The 20,696-nt window shown below is 46.7% G+C and overlaps 1 protein-coding gene across 1 annotated transcript in view; it reads left to right on the top strand.

Annotated features, from left to right (window-relative positions):
• The first annotated feature begins 2,648 nt into the window (after nucleotides 1-2,648).
• LOC139366613 (G protein-coupled receptor 174) overlaps nucleotides 2,649-20,696 on the top strand; it is a 58,026-nt gene continuing 39,978 nt past the window's right edge. Inside the window, exon 1 of the mRNA XM_071104304.1 lies at nucleotides 2,649-3,033. The gene's annotated coding sequence lies outside the window, so the exon portion shown is untranslated. The remainder of the gene's footprint in view (nucleotides 3,034-20,696) is intronic.

Below are 20,696 nucleotides of genomic sequence, written 5' to 3'. Positions count from 1 at the left end.
AAAGACTGCAGAGATTAGATAATAGAGAGACTAGAGAGACTGGAGAGATAACAGAGAATAGAGAGACTAGAGAGAGACGAGCGACAAGAGAGACTAGCGAGACTTGAGAGACTGGAGAGATAACAGAGAAGAGAGAGACTGGAGAGAGACTAGAGAGAGACTATATATAATAGAAAGACTGCAGAGATTAGATCATAGAGAGACTTGAGAGACTAGAGAAATAACAGAGAATAGAGAGACTTGAGAGAGACTAGAGGGAGACTATATATAATTGAGACTGCAGATATTAGATAATAGAGAGACTAGAGAGCGACTAGAGGTAGCAGAGAGACTGGAGAGAATAGAGAGAGAATAGAGAGAGACTAGAGAGAGAGAATAGAGAGACTGGAGTGAGACTACAGAGACTAGAGAGAGACTAGAGAGAGACTATATTTTAATGATTGACTGCATAGATTAGATAATAGAGAGTCTAGAGAGCGACTAGAGATAATAGAGAGACTGGAGAGAATAGCGAGAGACTAGAGAAAGAGAGAATAGAGAGACTTGAGAGAGAGAGAATAGAGAGACTAGAGAGAGAGAGAGAATAGAGAGACTAGAGAGAGAGAGAATAGAGAGACTAGAGAGAGAGAGATAATAGAGAGACTGGAGAGAGAGAGAATAGAGAGACTAGAGAGAGAGAGAATAGAGAGACTCGAAAAAATAGAGAGACTGGAGTGAGACTACAGAGACTAGAGAGACTAGAGAGACTAGAGAGACGAGCGAGACTAGAGAGGCTTGAGTGAAAAGAGCGAGACTAGAGAGTGACTAGAGAGACGAGCGAGACTAGATTGGCTAGAGTGATAAGAGAGAGACTATAGAGAGACTATAGAGAATAAAGAGGTTCGAGAGAGTAGAGAGTCTAGTTAACTTCACTAGGGTAGGGGGCAGCATTCGGAATTTTGGATGAAAAGCGTGCCCAAATTAACCTGCCTGCTCCTTTGGCCCAGAAGCTAGGGTATGCATATAATTAGTAGATTTGGATAGAAAACACTCTAAAGTTTCCAAAACTGTTCAAATAATATCTGTGAGTATTACAGAACTGATATGGCAGGCGAAAACCTGAGGGAAATCCAACCAGGAAGTACTATTATTTTGAAAGGCTGTTTTTCCATTGAAAGCCTATCCACCATACAAAGACTTAGGACCCAGTTCACGATCTCTATGGCTTCCTCTACACGTGACCAGTCTTTAGGCATTGTTTCAGACTTTTACTCTGAAAAATGAGGGAGATACAGCACTTTCAATCAGTGGCCAGTGGAAATTTCCAGACATCAAGACATCAGCCATGCACCTGATCGGGAACGCGCCTTTCTTGTTTCTCTTTTTCTATTGACGAGCTTGTACGGTTGAAATATTATTGATTATTTATGACAAAAACAACTTGAGGATTGATTTTAAACATCGTTTGGCATGTTTCTACTAACTTTTACTGTACTTTTTAAAACTTTCCGTCTGGACATAATGCTATTTCTGACTTGTGAGCCCTCTCCTTAGCTGGAAAATGGCTGTATGGGTTTCTGTGGCTAGGTGCCTAACATAATCGCAAAGTGTGCTTTCGCCGCAAAGCCTTTTTGAAATCTGACACAGCGGATGCATTAAAGAGAAGATCTTTATTTGTATGTTTAAAACTTGTATTGTTTATCAATGTTTATGATGAGTATTTTTGTAATTTAATGTGGCTCTCTGCACTTTCATCGCATATTTGTTTGAGCAATGCATTTCTGAACATAACGCGCCAATGTAAACTGAGACTAAAGAGATTATAGACTGGAGAGACTATAGAGAGACTAGAAGGAATAAAGAAATTAGAGAGTCTAGAGAGAGACTAGAGATTAGAGAGAATAAAGAGATTAGAGAGACTAGAAAGAGACTAGAGAGAATAAAGAGATTTAGAGAGACTAGAAAGAGACTAGAGAGACTAGAGAGAATAAAGAGATTAGAGAGACTAGAAAGAGACTAGAAACTAGAGAGAATAAAGAGATTAGAGAGACTAGAGTGACTAGAAAGAGACTAGAGACTAGAGAGAATAAAGAGATTAGAGAGACTAGAAAGAGACTAGAGAGACTAGAGAGAATAAAGAGATTTAGAGAGACTAGAAAGAGACTAGAGAGACTAGAGAGAATAAAGAGATTAGAGAGACTAGAAAGAGACTAGAGAGACTAGAGAGAATAAAGAGATTTAGAGAGACTAGAAAGAGACTAGAGAGACTAGAGAGAATAAAGAGATTAGAGAGACTAGAAAGAGACTAGAGACGAGAGAGAATAAAGAGATTAGAGAGACTAGAAAGAGACTAGAGAGAATAAAAAGATTAGAGAGACTAGAAAGAGACTAGAGAGACTAGAGAGAATAAAGAGATTAGAGAGACTAGAGAGAATAAAGAGATTAGATAGCCTAGAAAGAGACTAGAGAGACTAGAGAGAATAAACAGATTAGAGAGACTAGAAAGAGACTAGAGAGACTCTAGAGAATAAAGAGATTAGAGAGATACTTGAGAGATTACAGGAAGACGATCCAGTGATTCTGAGAACAGAATTGATGGTTTCTAACAGCCACTATAAACCACACCCCCAAACTCACACAGGAAGTTCTATCTGAGATCAACTTGAGACAGAGAAAGTGAGTGAGAGAGCGAGACAGAGAGCGAGAAAGGTAGAAAGAGGCAGACAGAGGCAGAGAGCGAGAGAGAGAGAGAGCTAGGGAGCGAAAGAGCGAGAGAGAGAGAGCTAGGGAGCGAAAGAGCGAGAGAGAGCCGCACACAGTACACACTGATAGAAACAGAGAGAAAGAGGTTGAAAGTGAGACATTGAGACAGTGTAGTGTTACTGATTGGAAGAAAAGAAGAAGAACGGAGAAACAGACTGACACAAAGTTAGACCAGGAGGGCAGAGAGAGACAGAGAGAGAGACAGATAGAGAGGCAACATGTGTCTGGTGTGATAAGTTCTACTCTTTCCCTCTAAATAGACTGAGAGACGAACCTTGAGGACAGGCTGAGGTGAGATACAACACTAACAACTATACCATTACGTGTGTGTGTGTGGGGGGGGGGGGGGGGAATAACGGACTGCTTTAGCTGTATACTCACGTCTCAGGGTGTAGTCCGGTGTAGTCAGGGTGTAGTCAGGTATGGTCAAGGTGTAGTCAGGGTGTGGTCAGGGTGTAGTCAGGTGTAGACAGGGTGTGGTCAGGGTGTAGTCAGGTATGGTCAAGGTGTAGTCAGGGTGTGGTCAGGGTGTAGTCAGGTATAGACAGGGTGTTGTCAAGGTGGAGTCAAGGTGTAGTCAGGTATAGTCAGGTGTAGTCAGGTGTAGTCAGGTATAGTCATGCCTCTGGGTGAAGTCAGATATAGTCAGGATGTAGTCAGGTGTCGTAAGGGGGTAGTCAAGGTGTAGTCAGAGTAGTCAGGTGTAGACAGGGTGTTGTCAAGGTGGAGTCAGGGTGTAGTCAGGTAGGGTCAGGGTGTAGTCAGGTATAGTCATGCCTCGGGGTGTAGTCAGGTGTAGTCAGGTATTGTCGGGGTGTAGTCGGGTGTAGGCAGGGTGTAGTCAGGTAAAGTCAAGGTGTAGTCAGGTATAGTCATGTCACAGGGTGTAGTCATGACTCAGGGTGTAGTCAGGTATAGTCAGGGTGTAGTCAGGTATAATCAGGGTGTAGTCAGGTATAGTCATGCCTCAGGGTGTAGTTAGGTATTTTCAGGGTGTAGCCAGGTGTAGTCAGGGTGTAGTCAGGTATAGTCAGGGTGTAGTCAGGTATAGTCATGCCTCAGGGTGTAGTTAGGTATTTTCAGGGTGTAGCCAGGTGTAGTCAGGGTGTAGACATGTATAATCAGGGTGTAGTCAGGTATAGTCATGCCTCAGGATGTAGTACGGTGTAGTCATGCGTCAAGGTCTAGTCAGGTATAGTCAAGGTGTAGTCAGGTGTAGTCATGCCTCAGGGTGTAATCAGGGTGTAATCAGGTGTAGTCAGGTGTAGTCATGCCTCAGGGTGTAATCAGGTATAGTCATGCCTCAGGGTGTAGTCAGGTGTAGTCATGCCTCAGGATGTAGTCAGGATGCAGTCGGGTATAGTCAGGGTGTAGTCAGGTGTAGTCAGGATGTAGTTAGGTGTAGTCAGGATGCGGTCGGTATAGTCAGGGTGTAGTCGGGTGTAGTTTAGGTGTAGTCAGGATGTAGTCAGGTGTTGTCAGGTGTAGTCATGCCTTAGGGTGTACATATGCCTCAGGGTGTAGTTAGGTGTAGTCAGGATGTAGTTAGGTGTAGTCAGGATGCGGTCGGTATAGTCAGGGTGTAGTCGGGTGTAGTTTAGGTGTAGTCAGGATGTAGTCAGGTGTTGTCAGGTGTAGTCATGCCTTAGGGTGTAGTCCGGTGTAGTCATGACTCATCGTGTAGTCAGGGTACAGTCAGGTGTAGTCAGGGTGTAGTCAGGTGTAGTAATGCCTTGATGTATAGTCAGGTGTAGTCAGGGTGTTGTCAGGTGTAGTCATGCCTTAGGGTATAGTCTGGTGTAGTCATGACTCATCTTGTAGTAAGGCTACAGTTAGCTGTAGTCAGGTTGTAGTCAGATTTAGTAATGCCTTGGGGTGTAGTCAGGTGTAGTCATGACTCACCGTGTAGTCAGGGTACAGTCAGGTGTAGTCAGGGTGTAGTCAGGTTTAGTCAGGGTGTTGTCAGGTGTAGTCATGACTCAGGGTTTAGGCAGGTGTAGTCAGGGTGTAGTCATGCCTCAAGGTGTAGTCCTGTGTAGTCCGGTAGAGTCAGGGTGTAGTCAGGTGTAGTTATGCCTCAAGGTGTAGTGCTGTGTAGTCAGGTATAGTCATGCCTCACGGTTTAGTCAGGGGGTGGTTAGGGTGTAGTCAGGGTAGATCTCATGTTTTCCTCACTGGTTAGAATGTCTGATAAGTAGAGGTGTGTGTGTGTGTGTGTGTGTGTGTGTGTGTGTGTGTGTGTGTGTGTGTGTGTGTGTGTGTGTGTGTGTGTGTGTGTGTGTGTGTGTGTGTGTGTGTGTGTGTGTGTGTGTGTGTTTGTGTGTGTGTGTGTTTAGCATGGTGAAAGAGTTGAACGAGGGGAACTTTAGCAGTGTAGTGTCAGGACATCACTTTTCTGCATTGAGAATGGGAGGTTGTCCTCTCTCTCTCACACACACACACACACACACACACACACACACACACACACACACACACACACACACACACACACACACACACACACACACACACACACACACTTGGCAGTAGTTGGTCCAGGCAGGGCCAGCAGACAGACATCACTAGTCTTCAGAGAGATGAGTCAGGGGGAAGAGTTTCCATTCAGTACAGGGGTGTGTGTGTGTGTGTGTGTGTGTGTGTGTGTGTGTGTGTGTGTGTGTGTGTGTGTGTGTGTGTGCGTGCGTGCCAGGTCACCCATGATACAAGTCAGTATTCGACGTCCATCCATGTCTGAGGACGTCAGACGATGAAGTGGAAACCGGCCACTAGGGGAAACAGTGAACGCTGTTACCTTCATGTAGGTTTCGGTTTTGCTAGAGTGTTGTGGACAGGGATGACATTTGGGAGAAAGCATTTACCTTTGATTCCACATGTTGGAATCCCAAGCTGATCTTCTAGTTACACTTTGGTATTTGACGTGATTGGACCAAAATGCATTTTGACCCATTAATTCCATGTGGTTACAGAGTTAAAACATAAAACATGTAAGGGTTAAGTTAAGGAATTAATTCAGTGGTTAAGTTTAGGTATTAATTCAGACTTAGGTTTAGGTATGAATTCAGAGTGGTTACGTGAAGGTATTAATTCAGACTTAGGTTTAGGTATGAATTCAGAGTGGTTAAGTGAAGGTATTAATTCAGACTTAGGTTTAGGTATGAATTCAGAGTGGTTAAGGTTAGCTATTAATTCATAGTGGTTAAGTTAAGGAACGAATTCAATGGTTAAGTTTAGGTATTAATTCAGACTTAGGTTTAGGTATGAATTCAGAGTGGTTACACGAAGGTATTAATTCAGACTTAGGTTTAGGTATGAATTCAGAGTGGTTAAGGTTAGCTATTAATTCATAGTGGTTAAGTTAAGGAACGAATTCAATGGTTAAGTTTAGGTATTAATTCAGACTTAGGTTTAGGTATGAATTCAGAGTGGTTACAGACATAGGTTTAGGTATGAATTCAGAGTGGTTAAGGTTAGCTATTAATTCATAGTGGTTAAGTTAAGGAACGAATTCAATGGTTAAGTTTAGGTATTAATTCAGAATTTAGGTATGAATTCAGAGTGGTTACACGAAGGTATTAATTCAGACTTAGGTTTAGGTATGAATTCAGAGTGGTTAAGGTTAGCTATTAATTCATAGTGGTTAAGTTAAGGAACGAATTCAATGGTTAAGTTTAGGTATTAATTCAGACTTAGGTTTAGGTATGAATTCAGAGTGGTTACGTGAAGGTATTAATTCAGACTTAGGTTTAGGTATGAATTCAGAGTGGTTACGTGAATGTATTAATGCAGACTTAGGTTTAGGTATGAATTCAGAGTGGATAAGGTTAGGTATTAATTTAAAGGGTTACGTTTAGTTATTCATTCAGAGTTTGTAAGTTTAGGTATTAATTCAGAGTGGATAAGTTTAGGTATTAAATGAGAGTGGATAAGTTTAGGTATTAAATGAGAGTGGATAAGTTTAGGTATTAAATGAGAGTGGATAAGGTTAGGTATTAATTCAGAGTGGATAACGTTAGGTATTAATTCAGAGTGGATAAGTTTAGGTATTAAATGAGAGTGGTTAAGGTTAGGTATTAATTCAGAGTGGTTAAGGTTAGGTATTAATTAAGAGTGGTTAAGGTTAGGTATTAATTCAGAGTGGTTAAGGTTAGGTATTAATTCAGAGTGGATAAGTTTAGGGATTAAATGAGAGTGGTTAGGTTTAGGTATTCATTTCGAGTGGTTAAGGTTAGGGCTATGGTTTGAGGAAAGCATAAACCTAAATATTTTTTTTAAATGTGCTGTTTCCATTCAGTCTCCCTTCTTGCTAGAAATGTGTAAACTGCTGTGTTGCAGTGGACTAAGCAGCATGCTCTTGTTTTGAGCATTGTGGGTTTAAATCCCAGAAACGCTGAATCAGCTCCACCACGTACTGGGTCGAAGGTCACCAGAGGAGAGGAGAGAAAGAGAGAGCGAGAGAGCAGCAGAGAGAGGAGAGAGAGAGAGAGAGAGAGGGAGAAGTGCTCTGAGATGATTAGAGATGTGAGAAGCAGGGAAGAGAGGAGCTGGGACAGGGAACATGGTTAAAGGAGACGGGAGCAGAGTGGACGAGGACAGAGGGGAGTATTTGTGCAAATATTTGAGAAATGTTAATGACTTTATGTGGAGAATAGACAGAGGTCAGACAGACCGATAGACATTGGCTAGAAAACTGGCCAATTATAGAGGGGGAAGAGATGACAGTAGTCTGGACAGTGTTTGTCACGAACGTTTGTATAGACGGACCAAGGCGCAGCGTATGTTGAGTTCCACATAATATTTAATAGTGAAACTTAGCAAAATAAACAATAAACAAACAAACGAAACAACAAATCGTGACAACAGAGGTGCTACATACACTTACTCAAAACATAAACAATATCCCATAACGCACAGGTGGAAAAAATGCTACTTTAGTATGATCTCCAATTAGAGACAACGATAGCCAGCTGCCTGTAATTGTGAATCATACCAAAACCCTAACATATAAAAAACAACCTAGAACCCCACATAGAAAATATAAACTAGACTAACCCCCCAGTCACGCCCTGACCTACTCCACCATAGAAAATAAAGGCTCTCTATGGTCAGGACGTGACAGTAACCCCCCCCCCCCAAAGGTGCGTACTCCGGCCACAAAACCTGAAACCAAAAGGGAGGGTTAGGGGATGTGTCTAGTGTTGGTGGCGGCTCTGGTGCGGGACAAAGAACCTACTCATCCTGCAGATCCAGCCATGGACCAAGGCTGAACACTGTGCCCGGGCTGAACCTAGGTGCAGAAAAAGACTCCTGCCATGAAGCGGGACTAGACGCCGTGTCTAGACTGGGCATCGGGGCAGAGAAGGGCTCCTGCCATGGAGCTGGACTGGACGCTGTGCCTGGATTGGGCACCTGCGCAAAGGAAGACTCCGGTCTTGGAGCGGGACTGGACGCCGTGCCTGGATTGGGCACCTGTGCAGAGGAAGACTCCGGCCTTGGAGCTGGACTGGACGCCGTGCCTGGACTGGACATCGGCGCAGAGGAAGACTCCTGTCTTGGAGCTGGACTGGACTCCGTGCCTGGATTGGGCAACTGCGCAGAGGAAGACTCCGGCCTTGGAGCTGGACTGGACGCCGTGCCTGGACTGGACATCGGCGCAGAGGAAAGCTCCTGCCATGGGGCAGGAGGTTCTGGACCGTTTATCGTCGCAGTACGTTCCGGACCGTTGACCATCTCTGGAGGTTCAGGACCGTGGACCGTCGTTGGAGGTTCTGGACTGTGAAACGTTGCCGGAAGCTCTTGACTGGGAACTGTCGCCGGAAGCTCTGAACTGGGAACTGTCGATGGAAGCTCTGGACAGGGAACTGTCGCCGGAAGCCCTGGACTGGGGATCGTCGCAGGAAGCCTGGTACGTGGCGCCGGTACTGGTGATACCGGACTGGTGACACGCACCTCAGGGCGAGCACAAGTAGCAGGCACAGGACGCACCGGACTGGGGAGGCGCACTAGAGGCCTGATGCGTGGGGCCGGTACAGGTGGCACCGGTCTAGTGACACGCACTTCAGGGGGAGTGCGGGGAGAAGGAACAGGACATACTGGACTGGGGACACGCACTTCATGGAAAGTGCGAGGATCAGGCACAGGACGTACCTGACTGGGAAGACGCACTTGAGAGAGAGTGTGAGGAGCTGGCACAGGACGTACTGGGCTGTGAAGGCGCACTGGAGACCTGGTGCGTATAGCCGGCACACATTGTACCGGAACGATGACACTCTCCTCAAAGCGAGTGCGGAGAGCTGGCACAGGTGGCATCGGATGGCTAACACGCTCCTCAGGGCGACTGTCTTGCCTCTCCAGCCAAACCAACAGCTCTCTCCTCAACTTTCGCCAACCACTCCTCGCTCAATCTATCCCAATATTCCTCCTCGGTCTCTGACTCACCCCTCAGCATCGCCGACCACCCGTGTGCCCCCCCCTCCCCCCCAAAATGTGGGCTGTCTTTTGGGCTTGCGTCATGGCCGCAAACCCTGGCATCATCGCATGGCGCTACAGAGCGTGATGCAGACAGCCCAGTACATCACTGGGGCCCAGCTCCCTGCCATCCAGGACCTCTGAATCAGGTGGTGGTGAGGACAGCCCAGTACATCACTGGGGCCCAGCTCCCTGACATCCAGGACCTCTATATCAGGTGGTGTGGACAGCCCAGTACATCACTGGGGCCCAGCTCCCTGACATCCAGGACCTCTATATCAGGTGGTGTGGACAGCCCAGTACATCACTGGGGCCCAGCTCCCTGCCATCCAGGGCCTCTATATCAGGTGGTCGTGAAGACAGCACAGTACATCACTGGGGCCCAGCTCCCTGACATCCAGGACCTCTATATCAGGTGGTGGTGAGGACAGCCAAGTACATCACTGGGGCCGAGCTCCCTGACATCCAGGTCCTATATATCAGGTGGTGGTGAGGACAGCCCAGTACATCACTGGGGCCAAGCTCCCTGACATCCAGGACCTCTATATTAGGTGGTGGTGAGGACAGCCCAGTACATCACTGGGGCCGAGCTCCCTGACATCCAGGTCCTCTATATCAGTTGGTGGTGAGGACAGCACAGTACATCACTGGGGCCCAGCTCCCTGCCATCCAGGACCTCTGTATCAGAGGGTGGTGAGGACAGCCCAGTACATCACTGAGGCCCAGCTCAACCCTCACCCTCTGTAAGGGACACAACCCTCACTCTCTGTAAGGGACTCAACCCTCACCCTCTGTAAGGGACTAAAACCCTCACCCTCTGTAAGTGACTCAACCCTCGTCTTCTGTAAGGACTCAACCCTCACCCTCTGTACGGGACTCACCCTCTGTAAGGACTCAACCCTCACCCTCTGTAAGGACTCAACCCTCACCCTATGTAAGGACTCAACTCTCACCCTCTGTAAAGGACTCAACCTCACCCTCTGTAAGGACTCAACCCTCACCCTCTGTAAGGGACTCAACACTCACCCTCTGTAAGGGACTCAACCCTCACCCTCTGTAAGGGACTCACCCTCACCCTCTGTAAGGGTCTCAACCCTCACCAACTGTAAGGGACTCAACCCTCACCCTCTGTAAGGGACTCAACCATCACCCTCTGTAAGGGACACAACCCTCAAGGTATGTAAGGGACTCAACACTCACCCTCTGTAAGGGACTCAACACTCACCCTCTGTAAGGGACTCAACCCTCACCCTATAAGGGACTCAACACACACCCTCTGTAATGGAATAAGACCCTCACCCTCTGTAAGGGACTCAACCCTCGCCCTCTGTAAAGGACTCAACCTTCACCCTCTGTAAGGGACTCAACCCTCGACCTCTGTAAGGGACTCAACCTTCACCCTCTGTAAGGGACTCAACCTCACCCTCTGTAAGGACTCAACCCTCACCCTCTGTAAGGGACTCAACACTCACCCTCTGTAAGGGACTCAACCCTCGACCTCTGTAAGGGACTCAACCCTCACCCTCTGTAAGGGACTCAACCCTCGACCTCTGTAAGGGACTCAACCCTCACCCTCTGTAAGGGTCTCAACCTTCACCCTCTGTAAAGGACTCAACCCTCACTCTCTGTAAGGGACTCAACCCTCGCCCGCTGTAAGGGACTAAAACCCTCACCCTCTGTAAGTGACTCAAACCTCGTCTTCTGTAAGGACTCAACCCTCACCCTCTGTAAGGAACTCAACCCCCGCCCTCTGTAAGGAACTCACCTCTCGCCCTCTGTATGGACTCAACCCTCACCCTATGTAAGGACTCAACTCTCACCCTCTATAAGGGACTCAACCCTTACCCTCTGTACGGGACTCAACTCTCACCCTCTGTAAGGACTCAACTCTCACCCTCTGTAAAGGACTCAACCCTCACCCTCTGTAAGGAACTCGACTCTCACCCTCTGTAAGGGCCTCAACCCTCACCCTCTGTAAGGGATTCACCCTCTGTAAGGACTCAACTCTCACCCTCTGTAAAGAACTCAACCCCCGCCCTCTGTAAGGAACTCACCTCTCACCCTCTGTAAGGACTCAACCCTCACCGTATGTAAGTGACTCAACTCTCACCCTCTGTAAGGGACTCAACTCTCACCCTCTGTAAGGGACTCAAATCTCACCCTCTGTAAGGAACTCAACCCTCACCCTCTGTAAGGGACTCAACCCTCACCCTCTGTAAGGGTCTCAACACTCACCCTCTGTAAGGGACTCAAACATTACCCTATGTAAGGGACTCAACCTCCACCCTTTGTAGGGACTCAACCCTCACCATCTGTAAGGAACTAAACCCTCACCCTCTGTAAGGGTCTCAACCCTCACCCTCTGTAAGGGTCTTAACCCTCACCCTCTGTAAGGACTCAACCCTCACCCTCTGTAAGGGACTCAACACTCACCCTCTGTAAGGGACTCAACCCTCGACCTCTGTAAGGGACTCAACCCTCACCCTCTGTAAGGGACTCAACCCTCGACCTCTGTAAGGGACTCAACCCTCACCCTCTGTAAGGGTCTCAACCTTCACCCTCTGTAAAGGACTCAACCCTCACTCTCTGTAAGGGACTCAACCCTCGCCCGCTGTAAGGGACTAAAACCCTCACCCTCTGTAAGTGACTCAAACCTCGTCTTCTGTAAGGACTCAACCCTCAGCCTCTGTAAGGAACTCAACCCCCGCCCTCTGTAAGGAACTCACCTCTCGCCCTCTGTATGGACTCAACCCTCACCCTATGTAAGGACTCAACTCTCACCCTCTATAAGGGACTCAACCCTTACCCTCTGTACGGGACTCAACTCTCACCCTCTGTAAGGACTCAACTCTCACCCTCTGTAAAGGACTCAACCCTCACCCTCTGTAAGGAACTCGACTCTCACCCTCTGTAAGGGCCTCAACCCTCACCCTCTGTAAGGGATTCACCCTCTGTAAGGACTCAACTCTCACCCTCTGTAAAGAACTCAACCCCCGCCCTCTGTAAGGAACTCACCTCTCACCCTCTGTAAGGACTCAACCCTCACCGTATGTAAGTGACTCAACTCTCACCCTCTGTAAGGGACTCAACTCTCACCCTCTGTAAGGGACTCAAATCTCACCCTCTGTAAGGAACTCAACCCTCACCCTCTGTTAGGGACTCAACCCTCACCCTCTGTAAGGGTCTCAACACTCACCCTCTGTAAGGGACTCAAACATTACCCTATGTAAGGGACTCAACCTCCACCCTTTGTAGGGACTCAACCCTCACCATCTGTAAGGAACTAAACCCTCACCCTCTGTAAGGGTCTCAACCCTCACCCTCTGTAAGGGTCTTAACCCTCACCCTCTGTAGGGACTCAACTCTCACCCTCTGTATGGTACTCAACCCTCACACTCTGTAAGGGACTATACCCTCAGCCTCTGTACGGGACTCATCTCTCACCCTCTGTAAGGACTCAACTCTCACCCTCTGTAAAGGACTCAACCCTCACCCTCTGTAAGGAACTCGACTCTCACCCTCTGTAAGGCCCTCAACCCTCACCCTCTGTAAGGGACTCAACCTCCACCCTTTGTAGGGACTCAACCCTCACCATCTGTAAGGAACTAAACCCTCACCCTCTGTAAGGGTCTCAACCCTCACCCTCTGTAAGGACACAACTCTCACCCTCTGTAAGGAACTCAACCCCCGCCCTCTGTAAGGAACTCATCTCTCACCCTCTGTAAGGACTCAACCCTCACCATATGTAAGGGACTCAACTCTCACCCTCTGTAAGGGACTCAACCCTCACCCTCTGTAAGGGACTTAACCCTCACCCTCTGTATGGGACTCAACCCTCACTCTCTGTAAGGAACTCGACTCTCACCCTCTGTAAGGGCCTCAACCCTCACCCTCTGTAAGGGACTCACCCTCTGTAAGGACTCAACTCTCACCCTCTGTAAGGAACTCAACCCCCGCCCTCTGTAAGGAACTCACCTCTCACCCTCTGTAAGGGACTCAACCATCACCCTCTGTAAGGGACTCAAACCTCACCGTCTGTAAGGGACTCAACCTTCACCCTCTGTAAGGGACTTCACCCTCGACCTCTGTAAGGGACTCAACCCTCACCCTCTGTAAGGGACTCAACCATCACCCTCTGTAAGGGACTCAAACATCACCCTATGTAAGGGTCTCAACCTTCACCCTCTGTAAGGGACTCAACCCTCACCCTCTGTAGGGACTCAACCCTCGACCTCTGTAAGGGACTCAACCCACACCCTCTGTAAGGGACTCAACCATCACCCTCTGTAAGGGACTCAACCATCGCCCTCTGTAAGGACGCAACCCTCACCCTCTGGATGGGACTCAACCTTCACCCTCTGTAAGGGACTCAACCTCACCCTCTGTAAGGACTCAACCCTCACCCTATGTAAGGGACTCAACCCTCACCCTCTGGAAGGGACTCAACCCTCACCCTATGTAAGGGACTCAACTCTCACCCTCTGTAAGGGACTCAACCCTCGCCCTCTGTAAGGGACTCAATCCTCACCCTGTAAGGGACTCAACACACACCCTCTGTAATGGACTAAAACCCTCACCCTCTGTAAGGGACTCAACCCTCGCCCTCTGTAAGGACTCAACCCTCACCCTCTGTAAGGGACTCAACCGTAACCCTCTACAAGGGACTCCACCCTCACCCTATATAAGGGTCTCAACCCTCACCCTCTATAAGGGTTCTCAACCCTCACCCTGTAAGGGACTCAAAACACACCCTCTGTAATGGACTAAAATCCTCACCCTCTGTAAGGGTCTCAACCTTAACCCTCTGTAAGGGACTCAACCCTCAGCCTCTGTAAGGAACTCAACCCTCAGCCTCTGTAAGGGACTCAACCCTCAGCCTCTGTAAGGAACTCAACCCTCAGCCTCTGTAAGGGTCTCAACCCTCACGCTCTGTAAGGGTCTCAACCCTCACGCTCTGTAAGGGTCTCAACCCTCACCCTCTGTAAGGGTCTCAACCCTCACCCTCTGTAAGGGACTCAACCTTCACCCTCTGTAAGGGACTCAACCTCACCCTCTGTAAGGGACTCAACCCTCACCCTCTGTAAGGGACTCAACCCTCAGCCTCTGTAAGGAACTCAACCCTCAGCCTCTGTAAGGGTCTCAACCCTCACGCTCTGTAAGGGTCTCAACCCTCACGCTCTGTAAGGGTCTCAACCCTCACCCTCTGTAAGGGTCTCAACCCTCACCCTCTGTAAGGGACTCAACCTTCACCCTCTGTAAGGGACTCAACCTCACCCTCTGTAAGGGACTCAACCCTCACCCTCTGTAAGGGACTCAACCATCACCCTCTGTAAGGGACTCAACCCTCACCCTCTGTAAGGGACTCAATCCTCACCCTCTGTAAGGGACTCAACCCTTACCCTCTGTAAGGGACTCCATCCTCAGCCCAACCCTTAACCTCCTCATACTGGACTAGCTAGAACAGAAAATACTTACCTTTACTTTGGCAGCCCAGTGGAGTCAGAGGTGAATCTCACAGTAAAATAAGACAGCTGGAGACTAGATTTGTGGCGCTCATAACAAGCATTTTTTAAATAAATGGTTGGAGGAACGGGGATGGGAGAAATACAACTGAAAGGCCTCTCAGGTAACTGGTGGGGTAATTTGGGGTAATTAGGGAGAGGTGGGACCAATTCCAGGTGCCAATTGGTTGCAGCACCTGGACTGGGTAGTGTTGGTGTTGAATCACCAGCCCCTGTTGGTGCCTGTAGAGCTGTCCATGGTGCTGACTCACCATGGCCTCTCAAGCCCTATAGAGCTGTCCATGGTCCTGAGTCACCTTGGCCTCTCTAAACCTCTGGAGTTGACGAAGGTCCAGCTCCTGCCTTGGTAGCTCCCTGCTGGACCCCAGGTTGCCACACTTCCCAGAACATGTGTAAAGTCTGATGACGAATCTCAAGTGGATCTCCCTTCTAAATGACCTGCAGAGTATTAAAAATATAAATATTTATTTTATACTTAAGACAAGTCAGTCAGTCTGTTGCCTGTTGAACCTCTCAGCTCTGCCTTGTTACAGAAAACCAACCATTGCGCTATACACTGAGTATACCAAAAATTAAGAACACCTTCCTAATATTGAGCTTGCCCACAGAACAGCCTCAAATCGTTGGGGCACACACTCTACAAGATGTCGAAAGCATTCCACAGGGATGCTGGCCCATGTTGACGCCAATGCTTCCCACAGTTGTCAAGTTGGCTGGATGTCATTTGGGTGTTGGACCATTCTTGATACAGATGGGAAACTGTTGACTGTGAAAAACCCAGCAGGGTTGCAGTTCTTGACACAAACCGGTGCGCCTGGCACTTACTACCATACCCTGTTCAAAGGCACTTTCATCTTGCTCATTCACCCTCTGAATGGAACACGTACACAATCTATGTCTGAAATGTCTCAAGGCTTTAACATCCTTCTTTAACCCATCTCCTCCCCTTCATCTACACTGAAGTGGATTTAACAAGTGGCATCAATAAGGGATCACAGCTTTCACCTGGTCAATCTGTCATGTTCATGATGCTTGTACAGTCGTGGCCAAAAGTTTTGAGAATGACACAAATGTTAATTTCCACAAAGTTTGCTGTTTCAGTGTCTTTAGATATTTTTGTCAGATGTTACTATGGAATACCGAAGTATAATTACTAGCATTTCATAAGCGTCAAAGGCTTTTATTGACAAATTGTGAGTGAGCCTACTCCCTTGGCTGAAAAGTAACCCCACACATGAATGGTCTCAGGATGCTTTACTGTTGGCATGACACAGGATGCCCCAAACAATCGGAAAGGGGATTCATCAGAGAAAATGACTTTACCCCAGTCCTCAGCAGTCCAATCCCTGTACCCTTTGCAGAATATCAGTCTGTCCCTGATGTTTCTTCTTGGAGAGAAGTAGCTTCTTTGCTGCCCTTCTTGACACCAGGCCATCCCCCAAAAGTCTTCGCCTCACTATGCGTGCAGATGCACTCACATCTGCCTGCTGCCATTCCTGAGGAAGCTCTGTACTGGTGGTGCCCCAATCCCGCAGCTGAATCAACTTTAGGAGACAGTCCTGGCGCTTGCTGGACTTTCTTGGGAGCCCTGAAGCCTTTTTCACAACAATTGAACTGCTCTCCTTGAAGTTCTTGATGATCCGATAAATTGTTGATTTAGGTGCAATCTTACTGGCAGCAATATCCTTGCCTGTGAAGACCTTTTTGTGCAAAGCACGTGTTTCCTTGCAGGTAACAATGGTTGACAGAGGAAGAACAATGATTCCAAGCACCACCCTCCTTTTGAAGCTTCCAGTCTGTTATTCAAAATCAATCAGCATGACAGAGTGATCTCCAGCCTTGTCCTCGTCATCACTCACACCTGTGTTAACGAGAGAATCACTGACATGATGTCAGCTGGTCCTTTTGAGGCAGGGCTGAAATGCAGTGGAAATGTTTTGGGGGGATTCAGTTCATTTGCATGGCAAAGAGGGACTTTGCAATTCATTGCAATTCATCTGATCACTCTTCATAACATTCTGGAGTATATGCATAGTACCATCATACAAACTGAGGCAGCAGACGTTGTGAAAATTTATATTTGTGTCATTCTCAAAACTTTTGGCCACAACTGTACACTCAGTGTATGTTCTGTGGTCCGTTGTAGCTCAGTTAGTAGAACATGGTCCTCTGTAGTTCCGTTATTAGAACATGGTCCTCTGTAGTTAGTAGAACATGGTCCTCTGTAGTTCAGTTAGTAGAACATGGTCCTCTGTAGTTCAGTTAGTAGAACAGAGTCCTATGTAGTTAGTAGAACAGAGTCCTCTGTAGCTCAGTTAGTAGAACATGGTCCTCTGTAGTTCAGTTAGTAGAACAGAGTCCTCTGTAGTTCAGTTAGTAGAACAGAGTCCTCTGTAGTTAGTAGAACAGAGTCCTCTGTAGCTCAGTTAGTAGAACATGGTCCTCTGTAGTTCAGTTTGTAGAACATGGTCCTCTGTAGTTAGTAGAACAGAGTCCTCTGTAGCTCAGTTAGTAGAACATGGTCCTCTGTAGTTCAGTTAGTAGAACATGGTCCTCTGTAGTTCAGTTAGTAGAACATGGTCCTCTGTAGTTCAGTTAGTAGAACATGGTCCTCTGTAGTTCAGTTAGTAGAACAGAGTCCTCTGTAGTTAGTAGAACAGAGTCCTATGTAGCTCAGTTAGTAGAACATGGTCCTCTGTAGTTCAGTTAGTAGAACATGGTCCTCTGTAGTTCAGTTAGTAGAACATGGTCCTCTGTAGTTCAGTTAGTAGAACAGAGTCCTCTGTAGTTAGTAGAACAGAGTCCTATGTAGCTCAGTTAGTAGAACATGGTCCTCTGTAGTTCAGTTAGTAGAACAGAGTCCTCTGTAGTTAGCAGAACAGAGTCCTCTGTAGCTCAGTTAGTAGAACATGGTCCTCTGTAGTTCAGTTAGTAGAACGTGGTCCTCTGTAGTTCAGTTAGTAGAACGTGGTCCTCTGTAGTTCAGTTAGTAGAACATGGTCCTCTGTAGTTCAGTTAGTAGAACGTGGTCCTCTGTAATTCAGTTAGTAGAACATGGTCCTCTGTAGTACAGTTAGTAGAACGTGGTCCTCTGTAGTTCAGTTAGTAGAACGTGGTCCTCTTTAGTTCAGTTAGTAGAACATGGTCCTCTGTAGTTCAGTTAGTAGAACATGGTCCTCTGTAGTTCAGTTAGTAGAACATGGTCCTCTGTAGTTCAGTTAGTAGAACATGGTCCTCTGTAGTTCAGTTAGTAGAACATGGTCCTCTGTAGTTCAGTTAGTAGAACATGGTCCTCTGTAGTTCAGTTAGTAGAACATGGTCCTCTGTAGTTCAGTTAGTAGAACAGAGTCCTCTGTAGTTAGTAGAACAGAGTCCTATGTAGCTCAGTTAGTAGAACATGGTCCTCTGTAGTTCAGTTAGTAGAACATGGTCCTCTGTAGTTCAGTTAGTAGAACATGGTCCTCTGTAGTTCAGTTAGTATAACATGGTCCTCTTTAGTTCAGTTAGTAGAACGTGGTCCTCTGTAATTCAGTTAGTAGAACATGGTCCTCTGTAGTACAGTTAGTAGAACGTGGTCCTCTGTAGTTCAGTTAGTAGAACAGAGTCCTCTGTAGTTAGTAGAACAGAGTCCTCTGTAGCTCAGTTAGTAGAACATGGTCCTCTGTAGTTCAGTTTGTAGAACATGGTCCTCTGTAGTTAGTAGAACAGAGTCCTCTGTAGCTCAGTTAGTAGAACATGGTCCTCTGTAGTTCAGTTAGTAGAACATGGTCCTCTGTAGTTCAGTTAGTAGAACATGGTCCTCTGTAGTTCAGTTAGTAGAACATGGTCCTCTGTAGTTCAGTTAGTAGAACAGAGTCCTCTGTAGTTAGTAGAACAGAGTACTCTGTAGCTCAGTTAGTAGAACATGGTCCTCTGTAGTTCAGTTAGTAGAACGTGGTCCTCTGTAGTTCAGTTAGTAGAACGTGGTCCTCTGTAGTTCAGTTAGTAGAACGTGGTCCTCTGTAGTTCAGTTAGTAGAACGTGGTCCTCTGTAGTTCAGTTAGTAGAACGTGGTCCTCTGTAGTTCAGTTAGTAGAACGTGGTCCTCTGTAGTTCAGTTAGTAGAACGTGGTCCTCTGTAGTTCAGTTAGTAGAACATGGTCCTCTGTAGTTCAGTTAGTAGAACGTGGTCCTCTGTAATTCAGTTAGTAGAACATGGTCCTCTGTAGTACAGTTAGTAGAACGTGGTCCTCTGTAGTTCAGTTAGTAGAACGTGGTCCTCTTTAGTTCAGTTAGTAGAACATGGTCCTCTGTAGTTCAGTTAGTAGAACATGGTCCTCTGTAGTTCAGTTAGTAGAACATGGTCCTCTGTAGTTCAGTTAGTAGAACATGGTCCTCTGTAGTTCAGTTAGTAGAACATGGTCCTCTGTAGTTCAGTTAGTAGAACATGGTCCTCTGTAGTTCAGTTAGTAGAACATGGTCCTCTGTAGTTCAGTTAGTAAAACGTGGTCCTCTGTAATTCAGTTAGTAGAACATGGTCCTCTGTAGTACAGTTAGTAGAACGTGGTCCTCTGTAGTTCAGTTAGTAGAACGTGGTCCTCTGTAGTTCAGTTAGTAGAACGTGGTCCTCTGTAGTTCAGTTAGTAGAACGTGGTCCTCTGTAGTTCAGTTAGTAGAACGTGGTCCTCTGTAGTTCAGTTAGTAGAACATGGTCCTCTGTAGTTCAGTTAGTAGAACAGAGTCCTCTAGTTAGTAGAACAGAGTCCTCTGTAGCTCAGTTAGTAGAACATGGTCCTCTGTAGTTCAGTTAGTAGAACATGGTCCTCTGTAGTTCAGTTAGTAGAACATGGTCCTCTGTAGCTCAGTTAGTAGAACATGGTCCACTGTAGTTAGTAGAACATGGTCCTCCGTAGTTCAGTTAGTAGAACATGGTCCTCTGTAGCTCAGTTAGTAGAACATGGTCCTCTGTAGTTCAGTTAGTAGAACATGGTCCTCTGTAGCTCAGTTAGTAGAACATGGTCCACTGTAGTTAGTAGAACATGGTCCTCCGTAGTTCAGTTAGTAGAACATGGTCCTCTGTAGTTCAGTTAGTAGAACAGAGTCCTCTGTAGTTAGTAGAACAGAGTCCTATGTAGCTCAGTTAGTAGAACATGGTCCTCTGTAGTTCAGTTAGTAGAACATGGTCCTCTGTAGTTCAGTTAGTAGAACATGGTCCTCTGTAGTTCAGTTAGTAGAACAGAGTCCTCTGTAGTTAGTAGAACAGAGTCCTATGTAGCTCAGTTAGTAGAACATGGTCCTCTGTAGTTCAGTTAGTAGAACATGGTCCTCTGTAGTTCAGTTAGTAGAACATGGTCCTCTGTAGTTCAGTTAGTAGAACATGGTCCTCTGTAGTTCAGTTAGTAGAACATGGTCCTCTGTAGTTCAGTTAGTAGAACATGGTCCTCTGTAGTTCAGTTAGTAGAACATGGTCCTCTGTAGTTCAGTTAGTAGAACATGGTCCTCTGTAGTTCAGTTAGTAGAACATGGTCCTCTGTAGTTCAGTTAGTAGAACAGAGTCCTCTGTAGTTAGTAGAACAGAGTCCTATGTAGCTCAGTTAGTAGAACATGGTCCTCTGTAGTTCAGTTAGTAGAACATGGTCCTCTGTAGTTCAGTTAGTAGAACATGGTGCTCTGTAGTTCAGTTAGTATAACATGGTCCTCTTTAGTTCAGTTAGTAGAACGTGGTCCTCTGTAATTCAGTTAGTAGAACATGGTCCTCTGTAGTACAGTTAGTAGAACGTGGTCCTCTGTAGTTCAGTTAGTAGAACAGAGTCCTCTGTAGTTAGTAGAACAGAGTCCTCTGTAGCTCAGTTAGTAGAACATGGTCCTCTGTAGTTCAGTTTGTAGAACATGGTCCTCTGTAGTTAGTAGAACAGAGTCCTCTGTAGCTCAGTTAGTAGAACATGGTCCTCTGTAGTTCAGTTAGTAGAACATGGTCCTCTGTAG

The sequence above is a fragment of the Oncorhynchus clarkii genome, chromosome 14 (genome assembly GCF_045791955.1).
Source record: "Oncorhynchus clarkii lewisi isolate Uvic-CL-2024 chromosome 14, UVic_Ocla_1.0, whole genome shotgun sequence".
In the NCBI taxonomy this organism is placed as follows: domain Eukaryota; kingdom Metazoa; phylum Chordata; class Actinopteri; order Salmoniformes; family Salmonidae; genus Oncorhynchus; species Oncorhynchus clarkii.
Note: the sequence above shows the minus strand (reverse complement) of the source record. Positions and strands in the feature narration are given on the sequence as shown.